The sequence below is a fragment of the Melopsittacus undulatus genome, chromosome 3, assembly GCF_012275295.1.
Source record: "Melopsittacus undulatus isolate bMelUnd1 chromosome 3, bMelUnd1.mat.Z, whole genome shotgun sequence".
Lineage (NCBI taxonomy): Eukaryota > Metazoa > Chordata > Aves > Psittaciformes > Psittaculidae > Melopsittacus > Melopsittacus undulatus.
The window spans coordinates 117,858,969-117,866,797 of NC_047529.1; the positions used below are offsets into that span (position 1 = coordinate 117,858,969).

At 42.1% G+C, this 7,829-nt stretch overlaps 1 long non-coding RNA gene across 1 annotated transcript; it reads left to right on the forward strand.

Moving 5' to 3' along the window:
• The first annotated feature begins 1,022 nt into the window (after positions 1 to 1,022).
• On the forward strand, positions 1,023 to 7,287 carry LOC115945453 (uncharacterized). Its single transcript, XR_004079791.2, has 3 exons — positions 1,023 to 1,141; positions 2,621 to 2,712; positions 7,250 to 7,287. It is a non-coding gene; the product is annotated as an uncharacterized lncRNA (long non-coding RNA).
• The last annotated feature ends 542 nt before the right edge of the window (positions 7,288 to 7,829 follow it).

Sequence of the window (7,829 nt, forward strand, 5' to 3'; positions counted from 1 at the left end):
GGGGAGCAACCTTTCTGCAACAGAAGCCAACGAAGGCCCTCCCTTTGGCTCATTCAGGTCCAGTGTCCTGTCTCTGCTTCCTCCTGGCTTCCTGTGCCAGTCCTCATTGGCAGAGCATGAGACTGAACCGTCCTTGATTGGGGTAAGCATTACTTAGCACCAACTAAAACATCGGTGTTAGCAGCGCTGTTCTCAGGCTGAAGTCAAACACACAGATCTGCACCAGCTACTAAGAAGAAGAAAAATGACCTCTACTGCTGAACCCAGGATGTGCCCACACATATCAAACTGCATTGCTCTTCTTATTGAAGTGGATGTGTCCTTGAAGAAGAATCAGATAGGAGAGGTTTGCATTCCACAGTGTTGAAAATCATTCAGGCTTCCTCTGGTTTTATGCAAAGGCAAACGATGCAATATCCTCATCTCTGGGAAAGAGCAAACATTACTGAGAAGCATAGAGAGCAAAGGTATCACTCAAGTGTCACTGTGCTTACCGGGATTCATGGGCTCATAAAATCAGATAATAAGATGGAATATTTTGCAAGCCTTTAAATGTGTTCCCAGGGATGTGAAGCTGCTTCCTGCATTCTTGAAGTTAGTCCTCTGCAGTAAATATGTTACCCATGGCTATCTAAACTAAGCATGAGAACCAGTCTCTGAGAGAGAAGAGTCATTACTGGCACAGTATCAGGCAGTGCTACTGGCTTCCCCCAGAGCAGATTGATGCAGTAAGGTGAGTTTTGGTGGGAACTGCTCTGCCACAAGATGGGAGTGTTTGGCCACTGTGGGAAAGTCACTGGTGGGGATAGAGGAAACTGGGGTCTAACAGAAGTTATAGTATTATAGAAACCTTTTTAGGGTAAAATAATATTGCCACTTTCAGGATGGTTGGCATGAATGGAATCTAATCCAGCCTGGTTCCCTACACAGCACAACCTGCTATGCTAGAGGTGTGCAGGGTGGAGCAGAGTGGAGATGCCATGGCCAGGCTCTGTTGTACTCCCTGCAGGAGTACACCTGAGAGGAAAGAACATTATAAAGGCGAATGAGAGACGTGGGGACATTGGGAAGACTCCATTGTAACTTCTGGGGTCAGACAACAGCCAGAACCTGTCTTCTTCGCCATAGAGATGCTTGTTGGGTAAGTACTTTTATCTTATGCACCCTCAATAACTAACTCATGGTAGCTCTTCCTAGTGATCATAGTCTGGTTGTATATTGCTTCAAGCTTGCTTTTGCAGATGGTCCTTATCACTGGCACTCACAAACCTTAATTTGTCATGATTTTATATTAATAGTGTTATTCCTTAAACTGTCAGTGTTGGCCCTTCATGGGCAGCAGCAGTCACTGGTAACATAAGTCCCAATTACAGCAGAGATTGCTTGCAAGTAATTAGCACCAAATTCTCTCATTGTAACAAAAGAAATTCAATTAAAGCAGGAGCCAGCAGCCCCACTTCCTCTCTCCCTGAAAGTCACTGCTGGGCTCACATAGGATGCTCTTCTCATATGCTTACTGAAAGCAGAGACTTTGCTGCTGTGCTCCATAGGTGATGCTGAACATTGCCTCCCCCATGGAGGCTTTTGCCTCCCCAAACTCGTGATGAGGATGGCAGGTTTGACCTCTTTCTGTCAGCACGTATATAAAGCTCACTGGAGCAGCTCAGTGCATGGCTGCTATCCACAGAGCACTGAGATGCACTGGAGGAGGCTAACACTGTTTTAGGAGTAAGACCATCAAAAGGCATTCTGTTGGCAAAGGAGAGACCAAACCTGCCCCTCTCTGTTTCCTGAGAGGACCCTAAAAGGGGCCTGTAAGAAAGATGAGGAAAGACTTTGTAGCAGGGCCTGTTGTGACAAGATGAGGGGTGATGGTTTTAAACTAAAAGGGGGGAGATTCAGACTGGATGCAAGGAAGAAATTCCTTACAATGAGGGTGGTGAAGTATCAGAACAGGTTGCCCAGAGAGACATTCATGGCCAGGCTGAATAATCAGTAATAAGCAATAATCAGGATTATATCTGAATACATCTCTATAGAACTTGGAAATAGCCTTTAAAGACTAAGACATGCTCTCTTCCCTTGCGTATTAGCAAGAAGAGGAAGGAGAAGGTGGCTTTCCTAGGCCTGCACTCTCTTATTCCTTACCCTTTTTGTTCCTGTTTTATCTCTCTGATGTGTGTTCAGGCTTTTTCCAAGACAAAAATCAGTCCATCTCAGCTTTTCCATCTAGCTTTAATTACAGTTTTAATCAGTGTTTGCAACACATGCAGCTATCAATGTCTTATTTATATGCATAGAAGCCATGCTGATTCATTACCAAGGCAGACTTGAGGTTATCATCTATTGTAGTCAAGCTTAAACTTTAGACACAGGCCATCATTTTCCTAAACATATAAATGAATTAATGACAGAATAATATGACAACATGACAAATAAAGCCCCTGTAAAATCACATTTTCCCACTTAATTTTAGATAAGCACATAACTCTTAATCAAATCTTTCATCCCAAAGTCTTAAATTCAGCACCTCATAAGCAGAAACGTTCATACCACCTGTGGCATTTATAAACCACTGTTTATACCATGTCTAATGCATTGCATGCTGTTTCTTGTTCAGGTAGGTGAGGACTGAAGACTGTCAGGGTCTGAGTACCACAATGGCTAATCAGATGTGAAGATAAATCATGCTTGAACATCTTTCACTATGCAGTAAGTGCTACTTTGCTATCACTATTGCTGAGCACAGGGCTCAGGATAGGATCAGTAGTCAGCTAAACAGGGATTCTAATCAGTATGTATCCTGCTGAAACCACTTCTCTCTGACAACAAGCTTTTAGAAGATGTTTTTACTGTGAAAATGAAAAGCTGATGGAAGATGGTTTTATACAGCTGCAGTAAAGAGAGCAGGCTGAAGAGAATTGTCTTGTGGGTTGTTTTATAAAGCAGCTGGTATTATCAGCAATCTGGGGGTTTAGCTTTGAGTAAAGATACCATTACACAGATGGATGTTCCCACAGTTTACAGGGCTCTACTAAATTAATACCTTGAGTAGAAACAGCAATAAGATGAGCTTGGAAGTGCCTCAGGATTAACAAATGCTTGAGAGCTTGTGCCAGTACAGGTGGTTTTGTGTTGGGCCTTCAAAGCAAGGGATGAATTCCAAAGAGCATGTGTCAGCTACCAAGAAATGCTGGTATTCTGTGACAGAAACTCCTTGGCTTCATCAGTGCAAATAAATCCACACAAGGAAAACTGCACAACAAAAGCAAATGAACTCATTCCTCATATTCAGTGTGAGGTTCAGACAAAGGCTTCTGCTGCTTGTCTGAGTCTGGGATGGAGTTGATGCTGTTGGTGTAATTTATGTAAAGCGGCGGTGTAACATATGCAGTGATTTCTCAACCTTCCAGGCTCTCCTGCAGTGTAAAATGCAGTGCTATGAGTGATAATCTGATAAAGATTTCCTGGGCTTGGCTTCTCCTGTGATAAGTAGATACGGTGTTGAAAACATGCTTAAACAAAACAAGAGAAGGTATCAAACTCCATATAGCCTTGCACCAAGGCAGAGGAGATACAAACAGCTAATACAGTGCTGGTACACTGCAGGTTCAATGTCATGTTATGATGCACTGGACCAGAGAAGTCTATTTAAACCATTTCAGTAAAGCTTTCTTATCAGAATAATCCCTTCCTTCCACTCCTCATTAATTTCAAGGTCAATTGAAGTCCTGTAGGGGAGTCTTTAATCTATTTTCATGTGCTTTGGGAGACAAATGTAGCACATAAACAGCATCATAGCTTCTATCAGAGCTAAGAGGATGCTGAGAGGCCTTAAAATACAGTCAGTAACAGATAGAAATACATAAACGAGAAAATAAGAAGCATACAATGGCCTGCAAGTATGTATTGTGGTTGATTGCTGCCAGCAGTATGTGCTGTTGTGTTGTACCGGGCGCTCTGTAAGGGATGCAGCAGTCTGTCATCTGAACTATACAATCAGTTTATAGTTTCAGGTAATTTATACCTGCAATCAATCCTGTTAATTCCTGAGCATGGAATGGAAAGAACAGCAGCACCCCTGTGCTTGAGAGTTACAAGGATGCAGAGGATTTACGTTTAGTGAGAGAGTAAGTATAAAGCTATTCACTGACCATGAAGATAAACTTACAACAACGTGGGGTTCTTTGTTCAAAGACCTCCAAAGTGTGTTACCGGTTCATCACTTTGATTGTATAGACAATAAAGCACACATTGACATAAGCAGAATTAGATGCCCAGGTCCAGAATGGATACGATGACTCTTCCCATTTCTCATTTGCCTTTTACTGGCAGAAGCATATGACCGTCAAAAAAGTCTGTTTGGCTGCCACCCTGGCAGTGCTTTGATATGTGTATGGCAGGTATAAGGTGCACAGAAGTCACCTTTAGTTTTAGGGGTTTATTGCCACAGAGGGGAACATACAGAAAAGTATTTTAATACAGAAGGTTTGACGTTGTTTGCAGGTCAGGCACCCGTTGCTAATTGGAAACCTAAAGCTCCTTGTACTTTTTATTCCAAACTGAAAGGCAAGTTACAGTCATACTACAGTAAAACCCCCCCACACAAGAACTCCCACAGATTCTGTTGGTTTTATCTTTGTATCTGAATGATGCTGACAGTTCCAGTTCTGCTCCCTGAGCACTTATGTCAGTTTTCAATTGACAAGAAAAGGATTAGATTAAGAAAGCAGAGAACTAAAACAAGCTGCATTAATATTTGATTGCTTTCACCATGTAAACCAACTTGGCTTCATTCAGTAACATTTTTGACTGTGTTTTGCCATTGTCTTTGCATTAATTTGGGACATTGTTACTTTCTGCCTACGTATCTTCTTAATTCATTGAATAGATAAAGATCAAAACTGCTAGGAATAAATATAGGCATGTGATGGAACAGAACGCTCAAACGCTGTTGCTGTATAAGAGCATGTTGAATGTTGGAGCATTCATTTATAAGCAAATAAACTGATTGTTTGACAGCTCTTGTGAAAAGATGTTTGTTTGAGCTGTAAGCCATCATTCTGAGTGTAATTATCCCAAAGGCTGCTGTCTCTGTCATGCTTCCACAGCTAGAGGTGTATACAGCTGTAGAGATGCTGGGAATAAGCGTCTTTATTAAGGTCCAAGAGCATAAAGCAAGGATGGGTGAGGTGACATGAGCAATGTGAGCTGTGCAGAGCCACTGACTGCATTTCTGCCTTCCTTCTGCCTTGTAGCAGTTCATAAATCATGGCTTCAGCTCAGGATGGCAAAGAATATTTCAGCCACTGGAAGTTATGTTTGTGTTTCTTGTAGTCTGTGCTCTAAGGCATAGACACAGAAGAACAAATCCCATCTTCTTAGATGTCCTGGAAATAAGAGGTGTTTGTAAATATGAGGTGAGCCCTGTACCTTCCCCACAAGAGGAGAGGAAGTGAGCAGGAGTGATTTCTTGTGCTATTGTGACCCAGGAAGTCATCAAATTCACCTCAGTGCTGGCAGAAAAATGGATATTTTCACTCTTTCACACAGTTAATGCTAGGGTATGATGGACATGTGCTCTTATGTGATGGGAGACCATTGTGGGTGGCTGCATAACCAGCACAGTAGCTCACTGTGTAGGATGGAAGGGTAAAGCAGTATTTCCCCTTACCATAGTCAGCATCAGAGAGACATGAGAACAAGAGACATTTTACAGTCAACCTCTGATGTGGAGACAGTGTTCTCACAGTTCTGCTCAGAGGCTGACTGTAAAATGTCTCTGTCTCTATGATGCTGACTATGGTAAGGGGAAATACTGCTTCCCTACCATGTGCAGTGTTTGCACCCTGTTGGTAGTGGGGTGGGACTGGAGCTGAGCTGGGAGCACACACAGGCAGGTGCCTGCCAGCTCTTGGGGACTGAATCCCCACACCACATTCTCTGACAGTGTTTGGGATGCATTGATAGAGGTTTTATTTCCATGGTGTTAGATTAGATTATTCTTATTGCCATCATATATCTCACTGATTCTGTTCCGGGGCTCTGCTTTCAACTGTGAAGATGATTTTCATGGCAAATATATTGTAGGAGCTTGTAATGTGACTAAGAAGTACAAATTATTTGCGTTTCCATTACGTGTAGGCAGAACATGAAAACTTCCATGTCTTCAGATGAGAAGCAGTACAAACACATCCATTCAGTCAGGGTTAAACATGACCCTTTGTTTGAAATAGCTCATTTATTTTCAAGGAGCTCTCTCAGCTGTGTGGATTCCACCCCTTTCCAATGAATAGATGCTAAGCATGCAGTGCCTCAACTGTAGCAAGTTACTATGTGTGCAACTTGGAAGAAAATCAAGTATTTCATTACCCTGTTCTGCTGAAGGTGTTACAAACAATTAAAACTGTGAGCTCCATTCAGACATTTGAATAGGCTTTTGAATGAAGAAATATGGCTTATCACCAAGCCTACAGGCAGCTGAGCTGTATCTCCATGAGCAATTCTTATCCAGCAGCATCTGATTCTTACTTAGACATGACCAAACATTGAAGTCATAAGCACATAATAAATAGATACATGTTTGAAGTAGTTACTTCCTGAGGATAATTTGTAATAGAAATAAACAGGCAATCCAGTGATTAGTTATCACATCCGTTACTATTTCTAGCTCTTATGATACAGCTGTCATTTAGAAGAGATATCTTGGGGTAATTGACTTTTGATTACATGGCACAGTAATTCTCATAGATGTCTTGCTGTATGTCACATCAAACTGTCACACTGGTTTTGGGGACCTTGAGGTCAGGAGAGTGTGGTGACCCCAATGCCCTTCCCAGCTCTCCTGAGCACTGTTCTATGCACTTCAATGTATCATTCCCTTAAAGTCTTCTGATTTTTGCCAGTCTTGACAATACTGCTCTCACTTGTATAACCTGCACTAGTTGTTGTTTCTGAGGCTGGAAATGGTTTGTTCTTCATGGCAGGTTTGTGTAGTGCACCCCATTTTGGGGTTCCTCTCTGTTGTTTTAGTTAGCTATTTAAAACTAACTGTGATCACTCAATCAAAGTCTGCAGAGAGGCAGATTTACACGTTCGATTTGAGCCACTGCTCATTTCTGTTGTGTTACTTTGTCCTGTGCTGCACATCAGTATTTGTTTTAATTTGATATTATAATTACTGATGTCAGTGATTGACATATCTCACCTACAGCACTCTTTCTAACACTCTCTTAATTCTGTTCCCTAGAAGCAGCACTTGGTTTGTATGGGGACAAAGGAGAAATCAAAGCCTTCTTATATCCACCAGTGTGTTTATCAGACTGGTAACAGCTGGGAGACTCTCCAGTGTAAGGTAAAACAAATAGTCTTATCCTCAGGAATACAAGGAGAGAAATAGCACAGACATGGATTATGTTATAGATTGCTCCTCTCTCTAATGTAGAAAAACTGTACCTCTTATGGTCTAACAAAAGCAAAGCTTGAACTGGTGGTGAAATGATCCATGACTTTCAGGTGTTTTCCTTTGAGCCAGCAGACACCTGTAAGCTTCAGCCCTTCTGAGGTCTCACCCATCCTCATACATACTCCTGTGCCTGCCAACCTCTGTGGCACATGTGTTCCTGTCCTGCCAGCATCCGGGGGGAGATGCTGTGTGCAAGGAACCAGGGCGTGCAGTCAGGATCTCCTGCTTGTATGTGCATGCAATATAAACATGGTAGCCTTCTGCTTAAGTTATGATCCTTTTCATTGTCTCCACAGAGAAAAGGACAACTGTGATATCATCACTCTGTTCAAGTGATGGGGTTATGCATGATGAGCACTTGTGA